Raw genomic sequence first — 18975 nt, 5'->3', positions numbered from 1 at the left:
GGCCCCTAAGCAACTTAAGTGAGACCCTGTCTCAAAATAAAAAAATAAAAATGGCTGGGGATGTGGCTCAGTGGTTAAGTACTCTGGGTTCAATCCCTAGTACTTTTTTTTCTCCACCCTCTCCCATTACCTGCCTCCCCCAATTTAGGATGTCCTCTTGGCCTTTGCTGAGAGGATAGAAAGGGAGCCATGTTTTTTTGTTTGTTTGTTTTGTTTTTCCTGAGGTTTGAGCTGGAATAGGATGGTTATTGTCTAAAAAGTTTTTGTCTTGCCAGGCTGCCTCATTTCTGGTTGTTTGGCTGGAGAAAAGTGGCTTTTCTTGAGCCCTTTTTGTATGTATCCGATGGACTTTTATAGGTTGCTGGCTTCTCTCATATCCAGTATTGGATAAATGTGGCAAAACAACCAGCCAATCACAAATACCCAGAGTACTCAATACTCTTGTTTTTCTTCCGGTTCCATTGTGCTTAGCCATTCTACTTTCCTCTCTACCTTTCAGACATATCTTAGGTTTATTTTATGTAGAATATCCATGGAGTAATAGGAGAAAGTTTGTGTACTTCATCTTCCTGGAAGCAGAAGTCCACACATGTTTTTTATTTTTAATGAATCCATCAGAAAGTTAAAAGTGCAAAACATGTTTCTAGTGAGGGTATCTCAAAGATAACTTTCCCTCCTTCTGTGCCTCTACTTTTTAGAAGCAGTTTCCAACAGATTCAGCCCACCACTGTTTTTTATTGTGGCTTCAACCCTTATAATTTGTTTTATGCTCCTGATGATTATTCTTTCTAAAGCACAATTACTATGTCATTCTCTTGCTTAGAGATTTCCTGTGATTCCCATGGTCCTTAATTTGAGAATTAATGGTTTCTATGATGTGGCCTCAATTTGTAGTTTGTTTATCTTAATACTTCCATGTGCCTTTTGAATACTAATGGTTCTTCATTGTTTCATTATTTGCTACCTTCACTCATAATTTCTAATGTACTTTTATTTCTCCATCTTCCTCTAGTGTTTTGTCCCTTCTTTGAGGCTGAACTCAAATGTCATTTCTGAGAACTCTTTGCCAGTTTTACCAACTGGAAATAACCTTTCTTTTCCAACTCCCTTGACTTTCCAAATTTTTAACAAGTTACCTAAGAAACCACTTTTTAAGTGTTGTTTTAAGGTTTGAGTGAGCCAATTATGTAAAGAACGAGCAATTGGAATTTCTTTTTCCTTTTTAAATGACTCTTTAATATCCCTTTCTAGACCATCAAATTATTGAAGGTAGAATCTAGATACATGTCTCATTGCCCAGCGTAGTGCTCTTCACATACTGTGTGCATAGTGAATATTTAATAGATTAATAAATGTGACATCTTAAGATTGTATCCCCAGTACCTTAATGTCTAGCACTAGTATAAAGGAAGCACTTTGGACTGGGGATGTAGCTCAGTGATAGAGCACAAGCACTTGCCTAGTATATATCAGTCCCTGAATTCAATTTCTGCTATAGGAAAAGAGCAGGAGGGGCAAAATGGAGACAGTGGAGAAGAGAAGAAAAAAGGCATTTATTGAATGCAAAATTGTGACTGAAGAGTACAAAACTTGTGGTTTAAAAAGCCTTCATTATTAGGCAGTCTTGTTGTTATTGTATTTATCTAGTGTAACTGAACATCTTTGATGAATTCCTCTGCTGACAACTAGAAAATATTTAATATGTATGAGATCCATCTCTTACAGTAGTGCAGAAACCCTCAGTTCCCATATGTTCTGTAGTAGGTAAGAATATAAACTTTGAAATGATATTTCCTGGATTGAAAACTTATCTGTAATATTTACTAATATAAGCTGATCTTGGGCAAGTTGCTTAGCCCCTTTATATCAGTTATCACATCTGTAAAGTGGGGAAATTAATAGCACCTACTTTATATGGTCATTATAAGGATTATTTGACCATAAAAGTAAAACACTCAGAAGCCTGTTTAGTATGTTGTAAATGTACAAGATAAGACTTGAACCTGTGAGGTTGATTACCAGATTGTGTTCCTGGCAAATTTACCAAATTTGTGATGTTGTGTTATCTCTTGGCATTTAGACATTCCAAATGTACTGGTATAAAACTGTCTGAAATGGGTAGGGGATGTAGCTCAGTGGTAGAGCTCTTGCCTAGCATGTGTAAGACCCAAGGTCCTGGATTTAATTCCCAGCACTAACAAAATAAAACACTGTCTGAAAAACAGTGAACAATTACCATAAAGTTTTATAGAAAAATATAAATAAAGGAAATTTTATGATGAAAAGTGTCCAGTTATCTCATAGAAATGAAATAACCAGCTATCTAAAAGTAAGTTTTTTCTTGTGGTTTTTTTTTTTTTTTTTTTTTGCCTTATTTTTGCTTTTTGTTGTTGTTGTTTTTGGTACCAGAGATTGAAACTAGGAGAGCTTAACCATAGAGTTACATCCCCAGCCCTTTTTAATTTTTATTTTGGGACAGGGTCTCTCTAAGGTCTTAGGGCCTCAGCCTCCAGAGTCCTTGGAACTACAGGCCTGCACCCCCACTGCCTGCTCTTGTTGGGGTTTTTTTTTTTTTTAGTGATTCTTTTTGGAAGGGCATTGGGAAATTTAGTGGTTAAAAAAATTATTTTGAAATTATGGCATTTGCAGGTAAATGGATGGAGTTGGAGAATATCATGCTAAGTGAAGAAGCCAATCCCCAAAAAACAAAGGCCAGATGTTCTCTTTGATAAGTGGATGCTGATCCATAATGGGGTGGGGGGCATAGAAAAAATGGAGGAAATTTGATTTGGCAAAGGAGGGAAGAGTAGGGAGGGGGCATGGGGGCTGGAAAGATGGTGGAATGAGATGGGTTACCCTGGGTATATGTATGACTGCTCATGTGATGCAGTGCTACATTGTGTACAGCCAGAGAAATGAAAAGTTATTCTGCAATGTGTACAGTGAGTCAAAATGCATTCTGCTGTCATATGTACCTAATTAAAATAAATAAATTAATTAATTTTAAAAAGGGAAAATTATTTCAGTTGCTGCTTTTTCTTTTTTCTTTCTTTCTTTTTTTTTTTTTTGATACTGGAATTGAGCCCAGGGGTACTTTACCACTGCACTACATTCCTGCTTTTTGTTTTTTCTTTTAAGGCAGGGTCTTGCTAATGTTGCTGAGGACTTTACTAAGTTGCTGATTCTGGCCTGGAACTTGGGATCTTCCTGAGTAGTGGAATTACAGGGGTGTGCTTCCATGCCTGACAGCTAGATGCATTCTTGTTTTGCATTTTCTCCTTTTCTTTAATTTGTAGTGGCATATTTATCTACATTTTCTTGATATTATTGAATCTACTTACTGGCTACTATATGAAGTAGCAAGATGAGAGCTTTTGTTTATTATTAATGGAACTTTTTTTTTTCACTCAAGTCTTTCCACAGACACTAAGTGCTTAGTTGGAAAAAAAAAGTTGTATAGTTAACTGAAACAAAATGTAATGCATTCCAAAGAATGCTATAGTGTGAGTGTGTGTGTGTGTGTGTGTGTGTGTGTGTGTATTTATATATTTAATGAGCATGGAGGAGAAAACCATATCCTGCTTAGTTTCCCAGGTAGTTAAGGGAAACAATGTGAACTTACTTATCTAGATTTGAACCTGAATGTGAACCTAACCTGAGAGCTTGAAGCCTTTAATTTTGGGTACTTCACTTGCTCTGAAAGATTACAAAGGACTGAGGATTTACATGTTATGTCCCAAAAGGGTTCATTTGCAAGAGACAAAAACTTCTCTAGGCTCTGGTCTGAGCTGCTAGGAATGACTTGTAGAACATGATTTGAACTGGCCTGTAGAGGAGTACCACCTTTGCCACAGTCAGAAAGTTGGAGACCAGCATGAAACTATTGAGTTTAAAGAACACACCATCTCAACACCAGAAAAACAAGCAACCTGAATGAAAAATGGACAAAGGACTTGAATTAGGCATTTCTCAAAAAACAAACAAACAAACAAAAAACCAACCCCAATATGCGTATCAAAAGATGTTTAGCTTTACTAATTGTTAGGGGAATCAAATCAAAATCATGTATTATGGTTTGGATGTGAGGCGTCCTCCAAAAGCTCATGGGTGAGACAATAAAAGAAGGTTCAGAGGAAAAATTATTGGATTATAAGAGTCTTAACCCAATCAGTTAATTAATTCCCTGGTAGGGATTAACTGAGTGGTAACTGAAGTGGTAGAGTAAGGCTGGAGGAGGTAGGCATTGGAGGCATGGCTTTGGGGTGTATATTTGTATCAGACTAGTAGAAACCTCTCTCTCTGCTTTCTGATCATCATGTGAGCTGCTTGCCTCTGCCACACTCTTCTGCCATAATGTTCTGCCTTACCTTAAGCCCTGAGGAATGGAGCCTGCTATCTGTAGATTGAGACCTCTGCAACCGTGAGCCCTGAAGTAAACTTTTCCTCCTAAAATTGTTATGGTCAGATCTTACAGTCACAGCAGCAAAAGGCTGACTAAAACACCATGATAACAACTTTAAACTCATTAGAATAGCTGTTATTAAAGCCAGCCACCCAGGGCTGGGGTTGTAGCCCAGTAGTGGAGCACTTGCCTAACATGTGGGTGAGACCCTGGATTTTATTCTCATAACCACATAAAAAATAATTAAATAAAACAAAGGTATATGTCTATTTACAACTAAAAAACAAAAACCAACCAACCAACAAACAAAAACTCCAAGCCAGAAATAATTGTTGATAAGAATATGGAGAAATTAGAACTTATTGTACACATTGCTGGTAGAATGGAAAATGGTGTGGTGACTCCTCAAAAAATTAAGGAGAATTATTGTTGAAGTCAGCAGTTTCACTTTTGGGTATATACCCGAAAGAAATTAGAGATTTGAACAGGTATTTGTACTACAGGTTCAGAGCAGCCTTTTTTACAGTACCCAAAAAGGTGAAAGCAACCCAAATGTCTGTTGATAAGTGAATGGATAAACAAATGTGAAATATACATATAATGGAATATTTTTCAGCCTTTAATAGGAAGGAAATCTAACATGTTACAACATGGATGAGGCTTAAAGGCATTATCCTAAGTGAAACAAGCCAGACATAAAAGGACAAATATTGTATGATTTTACTTAAATGAAATATCTAGAAAATGTAAATTTATAGCAACAGGAATTAGATTAGTGGTTACTAGGTGCTCGGAGTGAGAGAAGATGGGAAGATACTGCTTAATGGGTGCAGAATTTCTGTTTGAGATGATGAAAAAGTTCCAGTGATAGATGGTGATGGTTGCACAACAGTGTGAGTATACTTAATGGGCAGAACTGTACATTCTAAATGGCTGAAATGATGAACTGTATATATAGTTTACTACACACACACACACACACACACACACACACACACACACTGCAGCCTGTTCTGCTGTCCCTCAACTGCAGCTAGCTCCTGACTCTTAAGTTAGTGATTAAAATTGGAAATTATGCATACACACACACACACACAAAGTAACATTTCCACTGTTCTCAATCTGGTCTCTATTTCACTTTTGCTTTCCACATCTCATGTCAGAGCTTTTGTTGGTTGGACCTAATTCACATTTAGAACCCTATCTACAAGAAAAATGTTTAGCTTTTCAGGCTCAATTTAAGGGAAACAACTAGAGAGAGAGTGTGTGGAAAGGATACTGAGTGCCAGTTCATCATATCTACCACAGACCCTGAGTTAGTGGTAAGTATAGATGATAATGATCCTTTTATTTAAGTCTGCTTTTCCATTAGTGACCAGATTGTCCCGCAGCTAGACAGTCACAGAGATAAGGTGGGGCAAAACAACAGGGCAGAAGAGGGAATGGGTTTGTTGTGAGTCATTATCTTCTTTTGTAGTTATAGACTGTGCTTAGTTTGTTAAGCACAATTTGCAGTTTTAATGTGGTAAAACGCAATTGAGATATTTATATTGTTGTGAAAAGATTTGGATCACTTAATGGGATGCAAAACTGATTGATTGAAGAATAGCTACACTGATATTAAGGAATAACAGATTTAAAGTTATGCTTATTTTGAGTTTTTTTCATTTTATCAAGTGTGTAGATAAGAACATGATAGAAAAAATAATTCTTTTGCTCTTAGGCTGCTGAAATTTCTGAATAGGAGAAACTAAATTTGGTTAGAGAGAAAAGAAATTTAAAATAGTTGACATACTGATAATTGATTTTTTTTTCTTTTTACAGTTTTCAAAAAATTTTAACCAGATAAGGTATCTTTTGTCCAACTCTGTGCAAAACAGTTGAATGCTTTTGTTTTAATCTGTTATCTACAACTTGGAATGAAGTTTAACTAATGCCTACTGATAGATTCTGCAGAAGTGGACTATTTTTCCCATGTCTTGATAATATAGTATGGACCTTTGATCCTTAAGTACTTTTTTACTCACTCGTGATTTTAGAATATACTTCTTTTTGATTGTCATCTCAAATGAAATACAGACCAACTATCAATTTAGGACAGGGATGATTGTGATTAAAGCACTTGCCTAACACTCATGAGACCCAATATTCTAACCCCAGCCCCACTCCACCCCACGCAATCCTGCTGCAAAAAAAAAGAAAAGAAAGAAAGAATAATTTTGGACTATTATTCTTTATTATTGTATTAATCAGCTTTTTGTCACTGTGACTAAAATGCCTGACATAAACATCTGAAAGGAAGAAAGATTTATTTTGGCTCATGATTTCAGAGGTTTCAGTCCATGGTTGGCTGGCTCCATTGCTATGGGCCTGTGGTGAAGTAGAACATAATGGTGGAAGGGCAGAGCAAAGGAAAGCAATTCATTTTTGGTAGTAAAGAAGCTGAGAGGGGCCAGGGCTGTAGCTCAGTGGTAGAGCGCTTGCCTAGCATGTGTGAGGCACTGGGTTCAATCCTCAGCGCCACATAAAGTAAAATAAAGACATTGTGTCCACCTATAACTAAAAAATAAATATTAAAAAAAAAAAAGATGGGCTGGGATTGTGATTCAGTGGTAGAGCACTCGCCTTCATGTTCCTCCAATTTTTTTTTTTTTTTTTTTTGATGGATCATGTTGAAGTTTTTTGGTTCTGGGCATTGGAGCGAGGGCTTCCTGCATGCTAACCATGCACTCTACTGCTGAGTTACACCCCCTGACCAAAGCAGTATGGAATAAGTATTTGGTGAATTTGCATGTCATCTTGCGTAGGTGCCATGCTGATCTTCTGTGTATTGTTTCAATTTTGGTATATGTGTTCCAAAGCAAGAATTGTTTGTTGCCGAAGCAAGCATCGTTGGATTTTCTACATAAATGATCAAGCTATGAGTTTTATTTTTTCCTTTTCAATCTGTATACCTTTTATTTCTTCTTGCCTTATTGAACTTGAAGAACTTATAATCTTTTATAAAAATGAGAACAATCTTGCGTTGTTCTTGATATTAGAATTAAAGCATTCAGTCTTTCACCATTAAAAATGATGTTAGTGGGCCGGGGCTGTAGCTCAGTGGCAAAGTGCTTGCCTAGCATGCGTGAGGCACTGGGTTCAATCTTCAGCACCACATAAAAATTGACAAAATAAAATAAAGGCATTCTGTCCATCTACAACTACAAAAAATTTTTTTTTTTTAAATGAGGTTGCTTGGGGGCTAGGGCTGTAGCTCAGTGGCAGAGCGCTTGCCTAGCATGCATGAGGCACTGGGTTCGATCCTTAGCTTCATATACAAATAAAATAAAGGCATTCTGTCCATCTACAACTACAAAAAAAAAAAATGATGTTAGTTGGGGCTGGAGTTGTGGTTCAGTGGCAGAGTGCTTGCCTAGCATGTGCAAGTCACTGGGTTCAATCCTTAGCACCACTTTTAAATAAATAAACAAACAAACAAACAAATAGATGTACTAAAAATATTTTTAGCAAAATGATGTTATAGTTTTTATCAAAGATGAAAGTGATGAAATTTCCATGTAAGTTTGCTGAGAATTTTTAACAAGAATGGATGCTACTTTTTGGTCAAATGCTTTTCTTCATCTTTTGGATGATCCTGTTATTTCTCTGATTTAGCTTGTTAATATGATTAATTATTTTGATTTTCAAGTGTTAAATTATCTTTGAATAATTCTTGGGATAAATGCCACTTGCTTATATTATTCTTTTGTATATGTTGGATTTGATTTGTTTTGAATTTTTGCATCTCTGTTCATTAAAGATATCAGTTTGTAGTTTTGTAATTTCTTATCTGGCTTTGGTATCAGGGTAACACTGGCCTCAGAATGAATTCAGAAATATTCCTTCTTTTTCTGGAAGGGTTTGTAGAGAATTTGATATTCTTCTTTGAATGCTTGTTGTCACTTAGCAGTGAAGCCCTCTAGGTCTGAAATTTGTTTTGTCAGAATATTTTTAGCTACATCAGAAATTTCTTTAGTAGATACAGAATTATTCTTCTTGAGTGACATTTGGTAGTTTCTATCTTTCCAGGAATTTGTCCATTTCATCTAAATTAGCAAACTTATTTGTGTAAATTCCCTTATTATCCTTTAAATATCTGAAGGATATGTGGTGATGTCACCATTTTTGTTTCTGACATTGGTAATTTTTAGATTTCTCACTGTCTTTTTTGATTATTCTGGCCAAAAGTTTTATCAGTTTATTGACCTCAAAGAATCAACTTTTGGTTTTACTGATTTTTCTTTATTGCTTTTTATGGATTGTTTGTTTGTTTGTTTATTTATATGTAGTACTGAGGATTGAACTCAGGGCCTCACACATGCCCGGCAAGCACTCTACCACTGAGCCACAACTCCAGCCCTGATTTTTCTTTATTGTTTATCTGTTATCTTTGTTACTGATTTCTACTGTTATCTATTATTTTCCTTCTACTTTGGGTTTAATTTTATCTTTATCTAGATCCTGTGTTTTGTAAATGCCAAGGCTACTAATCTGAGACCTTCCATCATTTTTTAATGTAGGTATTTAGTTCTATCAAAATTTTCCAAACACTGGTTTAGCAGCATCCTGTAAGTTCTATGGTGTTGTGGTGTTTTCATTGGTGTTCAGATCAAATGTTTTTCCATTTGAATTCTTTGACCTACGTGTATTATTTAGTTCCCAAATATTTTTTAACATTTATTTTTTAGTTGTAGGTGGACAAAATACCTTTATTTTATTTTTTTATGTTGTGCTTAGGATGGAACCCAGTGCCTCACGCATGCCAGGTGAGTGCTCTACCTCTGAGCCAAGTCTGAGGCTGACCTTAGACTTGCAATCCTCTTGCCTCAGCCCCTAGTTCCCAAATATTTGGGAAACTTTCTAGAGATCTTTGTTACTGATTTCTAATTTTTTATTATTTTTAAAACATTTATTTATTTATTTAGGAACCAGCAATTAAACCCAGTGGTGCTTAATCACTCTACCACATCCCCAGCCCTTTTTTTTTTTTTTTTTTTTTTTTGAGATAGGGCCTTGCTAAGTTACTGAGGCTGGCTTTGAACTTGTAATCCTTCTGCCTTAGCCTCCTGAGCTGCTAGGATTATAGATGTACACCACTGTGCCCAGCTTCTAATTTAATTTAATTGCGTCATGGTCACAGAACATATTTAGTATGACTTGAACCTTTTTAGGTCTACCCCAACTGGCTTTATGGCCTATAATATGGTCTATCTTGATCAATGCTTATTGATCAATTATAGAAAGAAGATAATTGATTACTAAAATTGTGGAATTATTTCTCCTTGCCGTTCTACCAGCTTTACTTCACATGTTATTTAGTACATATACCCTTAGGATTTCTTTGTCATCATTATAAAATGATCTTTAAAAATATTCCTGGGCTAGGGATGGGATTTTGGCTCAGCGGTAGAGAGCTTGCCTAGCACGTGCGAGGCCCTTGGTTCCATCCTAAGCACCACATAAAAATAAATAAATAAAGGTATTGTGTCCAACTACAATTTAAAAATATTTTTTAAAAAATTCCTAGGCTAGGGTTGTAGCTCAGTGGTAGAGTGCTTGCCTAACATGTGTGAAGCACTGGGTTCGATCCTCAGAACCTCATAAAAGTAAATAAATAAAATAAAAGTACCCAGCTGATTTAATTAGTGTTAACATGGTATTATTTTTCCCATTCTTTTAACCTCTCTCTATTTTTAAATTACATTTCTCACAGACAACATTCAGTTGCATATTTTCAGATAATCTGACAATCTCTGCCCTGGTCCCTTTTTGTTTTGTTTTGAAATAAGGTCTTGCTAAATTTCTGAGGCTGACATTGAATTTAGGATCTTTCTACCTTGGTCTCCCAAGCAGCTAGGATTATAGGTGTATGCCACTGCAGCCCCACAGCCAAATTCTCAGCCCTTCAGTTGGGGTACCTAAGGCATTTACTTTTTCTTTCTTCCTCTCCTCCCTGCCCCTACTTCTAGGAATCAAACCCAGGGCCTCCTACATGCTAGGCAAGCTGAACTATTTCCTCAGTCCAAGACTTTTACATTTAATGTGATTATTGATATGGTTATGTAACATCTTCTTTGTCTTTTCTGTTTTTCTCCCATTTTGTTCTGCTTACCCCTTCTTTTGAATTCAGTGGGGTTTTTTTGTTTTGTTTTTGTTTTGGAGTACTGGAGATTGAGCTTAGGGTCACTCAGCCATTGAGCCATATCCCCAGCCCTATTTTAATCTCCCTTGTTGGCTTATTAACAATAATTCCATTTTTTAAAAATTTTAGTAGTTGGTATTTTTTCACTTCTCCCAATTTTTGTGCTTTGGTTGACATGTATTTTACTCTGTAATATTGTAATATAATTCCATATTGCATTGCCTTTTTGCTTTCCTTTTTTGTGTGTGTGGTGTTGGGACTTGAACCCGGGGCCTCATAGATATTAGGCAGGTGCTTTACTCCTGAATACACCCCCAGCCCAGTAAATTATCTTTTAAAGAAATATAAATAATAAGAAAAAATATGTGTTTATCTATGTAGTAACCATTTCTAGTGTTCTTCCTCTCTGTAGAATCATATTTTCATATGGTAACATTTTTTTCCCTTGCCTGAAGAACTTTCTTTTTTAACATTTCTTGTAGTGTAAGCCTGTTGCTGATGAAATGGGTCAGCTTCTGTGTGTCTGACAAAGGTGTTTCACCTTTATTTTTGAAAGACATTCACTGGTTGACTTTTATTACTATTATTATTTTAATTTTTAATATTTATTTTTCAGTTTTCGGCAAACACAACATCTTTGTATGTGGTGCTGAGGATCAAACCCGGGCTGCACGCATGCCAGGCGAGCGCTCTACCACTTGAGCCACATCCCCAGCCCCACTGGTTGACTTTTTATTTTTCCTTATAGTATTTTAAATATATTATTTTATGCTTGGCACAGAGGCTCATGCCTATAATCCAAGCAACTGGGGAGGCTAATGAAGGAGGATTGAAAATTCAAGGCCAGTCTCAGCAACCTAGGGAGATCCTGTCTCAAAAAGCAAACAACCAAATAAACAACTGAGGATGTAGCTCAGCAGTAAAGTGCCCTGGATTGAACCCCTGGTACAAAAAAGTAAAAAAAAAAAAAAGACAGTTTGAGCTCAGCCTTGCAGTTTAGCAAGACTCCCAGCAACTTAGCAAGACCATATGTCAAAATTAAAAAAGGGTTGGAAATGTAGCTCAGTGATAGAACATCCCAGGTTCCATCCCTAGTAATAAACAAATGGACAACAACAACAAAAAATATATATATGTAGTTTCATTGTAATCTAGTTTGTTTTGTTCCCAGTGAAATTTTTTTAAAAATTAAAAAAAAAAAAAAAAAACCTGGCACAGAGCCATGTACCTGTAATTTCAACAGCTCAGGAGCTGAGGCAGGAGAACCACAAGTGTTTAAAGCCAACCTCAGCAATTTAGGGAGCCCCTAAGCAATTTAGCTCAGTGGTTGAGTGCCTTTGAATTCAATCCCTTGTACCCTACTCTCAAATCTTCCTTGTTGGGAGGATGTTGGGTTTCTAACCCAGAGCCTCAGGTATGTTGGGCAAGCACTCTACCACTGAACTACATCCTTAGCCCAAATCTGTTATCATTCTTAGCTTTGTTCCCATATTTCTAATCTATCTAATTTTTTTCTTTTGCTTTTAAGATTTTCTCATTGCCACTGGTTTTGAGCAGTATGATTATGTTAGTTTCTTTTTTATTGTAGTGCTGAGGTTGAACCTAGGGTCTAAGCTAGTTAAGCACTTTACTACTGAACTACATCCTTAGCCCTCTTATTTCTTAGGTTTGGAGTTTATTTAGCTTTTATGTTTTATAGTATGTTTACAATTTTCACTGGATTTGGAAAAATTGGTACTATTATTATTTCAACTATTATTTTTTATATTCTTTCTTTTTTTGCAAGATGTTCATCTCATTTGGAGATATCCAGTTAAAAACACATTAGGTTGTGCTGGGGTAGTGTCACACACCTGTAATCTCAGTGGTTCAGGAGGCTGAGGCAGGAGGATCACAAGTTCAAAGCCAGCCGCAGCAATTTAGCAAGGTACTAAGTAACTCAATGAGACCTTGTCTCTAATAATTAAGAAAGAGAGAGAGAGAGAGAGAAAGACAGACAGACAGACAGGCTGAGGATGTGGCTCAGTGGTTGAGCGCCCCTGGGTTCAATCCCTAGTATCCCCCCCCCCAAAAAAAAGGAATTTATGTATATTAGGTTGTTTGAAGTTGTCCCTCCTCTCACTGTTTTATCTTCATTCTTTTTTCTTTCTTTTATTTACTTATATTTTGGTAAAATATATATAGCAGCCAGCATGGTGGCACACACCTATAATCTCAAGGATTTAGAATTTGGGAGGCTGAGGCAGGAAGATTGCAAGTTTTAGGCCAGCCTGGGCAATTAGTGAGGCCTCTCTCAATATAAAAAATTAAAAAGTGGGGCTGGGGTTGAGTATTTGTCTAGCACGTGCGAGATGCTAGGTTCGATCTTCAGCACCACAAAAAAATAAATAAAATACAGGTTTTGTGTCCAACTACAACTAAAAAAATTTTTTAAAAAGATATTTTAAAAAAATAAAAATAAAAAAAGGACTGAGGTCGTGGCCCAGTGATAGAGCACCCTGGAGTTCAGTCCTGTCATGAATGAACTTTGTGGTTAACATAGACCAAAACATGTTTATGTCTTGGGTTACCTGGTAGTCATTAGACAAGAAAACACAAGTTCTTTTATTCCAATTTTAATTTCATATAGGTTTCAGAAAGGCTAGGAAAAGATTAAGACAGCTGGGGGTTGGGGGTGTAGATGTGTCGGGGGATGAAGAGCTCAAACGAGCAAGGCAAAGAACACATGCAAATGCAGTCACTAAAGATGGACAGATAAGATTTTGAACCAGCTAGCTGAAGAAATTGTTCAGGGTACAGAGATATCAAAACTCTGGAATATACTATTCTAAGCCAAGGTTCAGACAGATGGCAGTTTCCTAGTGTTATCTAGGAGTGTTAGCTTGAGATGTCAACTTGGAGTGGTCATCACAAGCAGGAGAAACCAAACTCTGCTAAAGCCCTGCTTTGGCGATTTTCCTGTGCAAAGCTCCTGACCAGGTAATAGGTTAGAATGTCTCCATGTTTAGTCTCAGGGGATTTCACCTTTTATGGCCCTTGAGTTAGGCAGTTGCTTCATTTGGTGGTCTGGTGTGTTAAAGTAAAGCTCATGAGTAATGCCCATGCATCCATGTGCTTCTGATTAATTCTGATAAGTTCACAGGTGGTTATTTTCATTGGCACGATTTATTTATTATGGATTTATGCCTTATGGCCAGGCAGATAGTGGTTGTTTTCTTGTATAAACAAGGTATAGTCCCATTTCACCTTAGCACTTAAAATCAAAATTGATTAGCTTTTGGTAATCTACTGCTTTACAAAATGAAGAAACACAGATTTAGGCATAGCCTGAAAACTTCTGTTCTATACATCATGCAGTAACTCAGAGCAGAGCACAGCCTGCTCTCCATGCCCCCTTCACGATATATATAGGTAGATATATATTTACACCAAAATTTACCATAGTAACTATTTTTAAAGTGTATAGTTCATTGACATTAAGTACATTAACATTGTATGCAACTGTTACCACCACCTATCTCTAGAACTATTTTTATCTTCCGAAACTGGAACTGTACTCATTAGACAATAACTCTCCCTTCTCCCTTATCCCAGTTTCTGGCAACCAGGAGAGCCCAATCAGAGAGACAGGTGGTGGTAAAGTAAAAAAAAGACTATTTTCCATACTGGGAAGGAACAGTACCTACTGCAGTACCAGTGTCCTAATAAGACCTGTCCTCAGGTACTAAAAGAACTGGTTGATCATTATCTCAGGACAGGTTCTGTGGGGTCCTGATGCAAGCCAGAGAAGTCATCATTGCTTGAGGGGAGCAATTTGATTCTCTTTATGAGGTGATTTTTCCTGCCTGGGGGGGTGGGAGGAGCATTGGTGCCTGTCATAGGGTGTAGGCCCACAGGACTCACTGGAATTGAGATAAGCTGGAAAGAACTGAGAGAGAACATGTCACAGGAGCAAAAGGCAATTACTGGGGTCCTCCTTTAAATCCCCAATTTTAAAGGGTCCCTATTACAAGATTAGCTCTTTTTACCTTTTTTTTTTTTTTTCAGTCTCCTGAGTCACTGGGAGCATAGGAATGCTGCACCTGGCCTGGCAACACAGTCAGCTCTTAATCTCATCCAATGTATTTTCCATCAATGATAATATAATTTCATCTGTAAAAATTCAAATTTAGTCTTTTTTTTAATGTATCCATGTCTCTTAACTTTAAAAAACATAATACAGTTATTATACCTGTTGATTTTCTTATCTATGTGCTAATTCTTTTATCCTTTATTAGGTATAAATCAATTTCTGTCTTAATGTATTTTTCTCAGTTTCCTGCTTTGCATGCCTGATAAGCTATGGCTGGGTGCCAGATATTATGAATTTTACCTATTGAATTCTGAATACTTTTATATTTCTCCTATTAATATTCCTGAACTGGTTGTGAAATACAGTTAAATTGCTTGAAAACAGTTTGATCCTTTTGATTCTTTTAAGATCTGTTAGGCTGGACTGTTGTAGGATTCTTGCACAGAGACACCAGGGCTTTCACCAGGAAGCAGCATTTATTAATGTCAGCGCTGGCTCAGCGGATTCATTTCCAAAGTCTGAGCCCCAAGCATAGTGGGGGTGTTGATAGTCCAGTCTCTCTGCCCTTACATGGTAGTCCCTTTGTCTCCCCAATATGGTAACATACATTCTGATTGGGTTTTTTGTACTCTAGAACTGCAACAGTTGCAACTCCTCATATGCACATAGATACTGACTGTGCCACGTTGCCTAACAGTCGTGCATGCATACCTGGTTACTGAGTGTGCCATGTCTGCTTCTCTTTGTTCCTGGAGAGCCCTTACCACAGGACCAGAGATAGGTTTAGTGTAGTCATCCTTTCTCAAGAGATAGTGTCCTACCCACCCTCCAGTACTGGAGATTGAAGGAGGGGTACTTAGTACTGAACACCTACATCCCTACCCCTTTTATTTTTTATTTTAAGACAGAGCCTCACTAAGTTGCTCATGTTGCAATCCTCCTGCCTCAGCCTCCTAAGTAGCTGGGATTACAAGCATGTGTCACAGTGGCCAGCTCTGCACCAATATTTTGAGCCAAATGATCCATTTTTGGGAAGGGAAAGGAGTCCTGTGCATTATAGAATTTTTTCCCCACTTTTTTAAAATACATTTTTTAGTTGTGTATGGACTCAATGACTTTATTTATTTTTATGGGGTGCTAGGATCCAACCCAGTGCCTCACATTTGTGAGGTAAGTGCTCTACCACTGAGCTACAACTCCAGCCCCTTTTTCCACATGTATAATTGGGCACAATACCTTTATTTTGTTCGTTTATTTTTATGTGGTGCTGAGGATTGAACCCAGGGCCTCGCACTTGCTAGGCGAGCGATCTGCCGCTGAGCCACAACCCCAGCCCTTTCCACATTTTTTTAAATTGGTGCATTATAGTTGTACACACTGATGAGATTTGTTGTTATATATTTGTACATGCATGCAATACACAACATAACAATATAATTTGGTCAGTATCACTCCCCAGCATTATAGAATTTTATCAGCATCCCCGATCTTTTCTCTAGATGCCAGTAGCATTGCCCCCCAGTTGGGACAATCAAAAATGTCTCTAGATATTGCCAAATATCCCTAAAGAGTGAGGATAATTAGCATCAGTTAAAAATCACTGCTTTAGAGTTAATTTTGCCTCACTTCAGTGGCAAGATCTTTCTTGTATGGTTGGTACCCCAAACCCCATGAATCATGAGCTTTTTTTTTTTTTTTTTCCAGTCTGGCTTTTTGGGATAGGCATTTTTCTTGGCCTTTGTGGGTGCCAGGAATTGTTTTGGGTGGGGTTTCTCTGTCTTGGTTAGTTTCCTTCTATGCACACATTGATCAGCATTCAACTCAGTATTCAAGGGAGACAGTCTGCGAATCTCTGGAGTTCTCCCTCTGTGTGTATTTATCTTCTCTAGTATTCATCCTGCGAACACTAGCCACCATGATCACCCCAGACTATTAATTTTATTTTCTCAAGTGAGCTAGTCCCTTAGGCCTCACCTGGGTTTCTCATTCTATGCCTTTGTGGCTTGAAAGCCTTCAAAAGAAGTAAGCTAGGGTGATAGAGCCCACCTTAGTGGTTTCCTGTCCCTAATGGATTTACCTGATGTCCGCTATCTTGACCCCCACCTCCCATATATTTTGTCTGGTTTTTTGGTTGTTTCAGGTCTGAGAGTAAATACATTTAGTCCTTGTTACTACATCTTGGCCAGAAGCAGGAGTCCTTTAAATGATAATTGATTCAAACCAGTGTTAGTTAAAACTGAAAGCATTCACTAACCTAATTTCTTAATTTTTTGATTTGTATGAAACCTGTATCTCTTTTTTGTTCGAAGTCTTCTGTTCCCTGTAATTCCTGTGGCACAACATAAATATTAAATGGACCCTAAACCTTTTTATCATCTTTTAATATATCTCTTTAATGCAGGCCTCCACAACATAGTTACATAGTGATTTAGTGTCTCTAACTATTATGCAGTACCATATAATTAAAGGACATGCACTGACCTGATGAAGCAGAACAGTGAAATGTGTCATGCTTTTAGGGCCTTCCCACACCAGACTCAAAGACTTCTATGAGGCTTCTATGTATGATAACTCCTATTTTCTAGCAGCTAAAACATCAGCTTCAAAGCCCTTAAGCTCATTTGCTTGGTGGAGATTGTAAAGAACTATGAGCTAAGACAGGGAAAAACAGGAAAGAAAAAAAATTGAAAGAAGAATCATTTTGAGTAGAATATGAGATGAAACTGTACTGAAGAATAATGCTACAAGCATGGGAGTGACTTGGAACCCATTGGTGGTAAGCTGTTAAAGGGGAAAGGCAGCAGAATAGAAATGTAATGAATATAATGAAGAAATCTGGCCTTGTTGTTATGAGTGCACTTCTTTCTCAGGTTGCTGCATCATAACTGTTGTTGATTTTGTAGCATATGCTTGCTGGCTATCTAAGGGTCAAGTAATTTAGTCAGAGTATACCTAGAAGAAAAGGAGATATGTAAGTAGGTAAAATAAGTAGATAGAATAAACTACCTAGCTGTGTATATGAACCAAAACAATGTGTAAATTCCACAAATCATAGTTCCTTGACATTTGGGGTGCAGAATGATATACTGTAGCTTAAAAGAATTGAGTGAGATGAGGGTGAATCTCTATACTGTGTACAACCAGAGAATTGAAATATTGTACTATTTGTATTCTGCTGTCATGTACAAATAAGTTAGAACAAATAAAAAATTTAAAAAAAGAGTTGAGTCAGAGTTTTTTTGTAATGTTGCAGTAACTTTAAAAAAATATGAACTCCTTTAGATGGATTTGATTTTAATTTTCTAAGACTAAAAATCTATAGGGTTGATAAAACCAAAAGTTCTATTTGGAAACAAAATATGGTTTAAGCCTTCTAAAAACTTGGATTAAGTAATTAAGAAATAAATACTTATGATTAGCTGACATTTTCTTCTCACTCATCTGTGGGTGGAATTTTATCAAGTGTGTTTCTTGTTGGAATAATTTGATGATACAAGTGGTACTTATTAAAGTATCTGTTTTTGCTGAATTATTTTAAGTCTTCATGGAAAGAAGTTTGTGTGGATAGGAGGAGAATGCATGTACCATCTGCTTTTCACTGTCCTCATCCTAAGGAACTATAGAAGGTTTTCATAGCACAAAATGCAAAAAGCAATGATAAACACCAAAGTTAGGAGATGTTACATCTGGGAGGAGAGGAGGAGAATGTTATCCATTTCATTGTGAAGGACACTGATTTATCTTTCAGGATAAATTTGTATATAATTTTTAGTCTTGCTTTTTAAAGTGCTCTTTTAAAATAAATGTTAGCATATATACAGAAAAGTATAGATCATAAGTATGTAGCATGATGATTTTTCATAGAAGGAGCATACCTGTATAACTAGTATCCATCCAGATTAAGAAATAAAACATTTGTATTGGAACTTTTTTGACCCCCCAAACTGTGTTGTGGGCACATGGATGTTCATTGTATCATTTTTTTTCATATTTTTAAAAAATGCTTTAAAGTTTCCCCATCACATTTTGAAAATCATCTCAGAAGGAAATAGACTCAGTGTTTAGAGATTTAGAAAAATGTCAGAAAACACACAGGCTTTAATAGTTGAGGAGGTACATTTGAGAAATAATGTTTTGTTTTTCCTTTCTTTTTTTTAACCCCTATGTAGGACTTTGTCTCCCATTTATCTGATATACTTTATAAACCTGATACAGTCCAGGGTAACTGAAAGTCTTACAATAGGAAAATGACATAAACATCTTAATAGGATAAAAATAGTAAAATTAATAAGTGCTTTTTAAAACATAGCATAATAT

At 36.7% G+C, this 18975-nt stretch overlaps 1 protein-coding gene and 1 pseudogene across 3 annotated transcripts in view; one reads left to right on the top strand and one right to left on the bottom strand.

Moving 5' to 3' along the window:
* Samd8 (sterile alpha motif domain containing 8) overlaps window positions 1-18975 on the top strand; it is a 58593-nt gene that overhangs the window by 9346 nt on the left and 30272 nt on the right. The window lies entirely within an intron of this gene.
* On the bottom strand, window positions 7166-7266 carry LOC114089556 (U6 spliceosomal RNA; annotated as a pseudogene).

Source organism: Marmota flaviventris, chromosome 4 (genome assembly GCF_047511675.1).
Source record: "Marmota flaviventris isolate mMarFla1 chromosome 4, mMarFla1.hap1, whole genome shotgun sequence".
Classification (NCBI taxonomy): Eukaryota; Metazoa; Chordata; class Mammalia; order Rodentia; family Sciuridae; genus Marmota; species Marmota flaviventris.
Note: the sequence above shows the minus strand (reverse complement) of the source record. Positions and strands in the feature narration are given on the sequence as shown.